Source organism: Arabidopsis lyrata (assembly GCF_000004255.2).
Source record: "Arabidopsis lyrata subsp. lyrata unplaced genomic scaffold ARALYscaffold_4, whole genome shotgun sequence".
Taxonomy (NCBI): domain Eukaryota; kingdom Viridiplantae; phylum Streptophyta; class Magnoliopsida; order Brassicales; family Brassicaceae; genus Arabidopsis; species Arabidopsis lyrata.
In genome coordinates this window covers 15,372,657-15,373,702 of record NW_003302552.1, presented here as the reverse complement: position 1 = coordinate 15,373,702, position 1,046 = coordinate 15,372,657, and positions in this window count along the sequence as shown.

Genomic DNA, 1,046 nt, shown 5'->3' with positions numbered 1-1,046 from the left:
GTACCGATTACTCAGTATCCTCCACCCCAGCCTTTCCCAGATAGAGTAGCATTAAAGTTTTGAAGATCCCTCAAACCCAGGCCTCCATCTTGTTTTGATTTGACCAACTTCTGCCAAGCAACCCAACACATGCCTTTCTTATCTTGTTTTGAGTCCCACCAGAACCTAGTCAAAGCCGACTGGATTCGTTTACAAAGCGAAACAGGGAGTTGAAAACAAGACATTGCATAAGAAGGCATAGCTGTCAAAACACTTTTGAGCAAAGTCAGCTTCCCTGCACCCGATAAGAACCTGTTGGACCAAGAAAGAGCTCTCTGTCTGATTTTATCAACTATAGAAGAGAAGAGATCTTTTTTCTTTCTACCAAAATGCTCGGGTAACCCCAAATACTTGCCCACTCCTCCTTCTTGGCAGATTCCCAGCAGACTTTTGACTCTCTCTCTCTCTGTTCTAAAGGAGTTTTTAGACCAAAGGAGATGGAAGACTTTGAAGCATTGATTCTCTGTCCCGACACAGCCTCATACTTTCCAAGAATCCTCATCAAAGCTTTACAGGAGCTCTCACTAGTTCTAGAGAAGAACATAGTATCATCTGCGAAAAGGAGATGATTGATCCTAGGGCTTTCATTAGCAACTCTAACCCCAGGAAGCTGTCCTGACACTTGTGCACGTCTACAAAGTCCAGAAAGCACCTCACTACAGAGAATAAAGATATAAGGAGAGAGAGGGTCCCCTTGCCTTATCCCTCTCACAGGAATAACCGAACCCCTAGGCGCCTCATTAACCAAGAAGGAGTAAGTGACAGTGGTAATACACTGCATGATCCAACCAATCCAGGTAGGGTGAAAGCCTAACCTTTTGAAAACCATATGAACAAAGCTCCACTCTACTCTATCGTACGCCTTACTCATGTCGGTCTTGACTGCCATTGAACAATGTTTTTTAGCCCCCGAAATCTTCAGGAAATGAAGAACCTCATGTGTGATAAGCACATTATCCGCAATGACTCTCCCAGGAATACAGGTCGACTGGTTTTCTGACACAAGA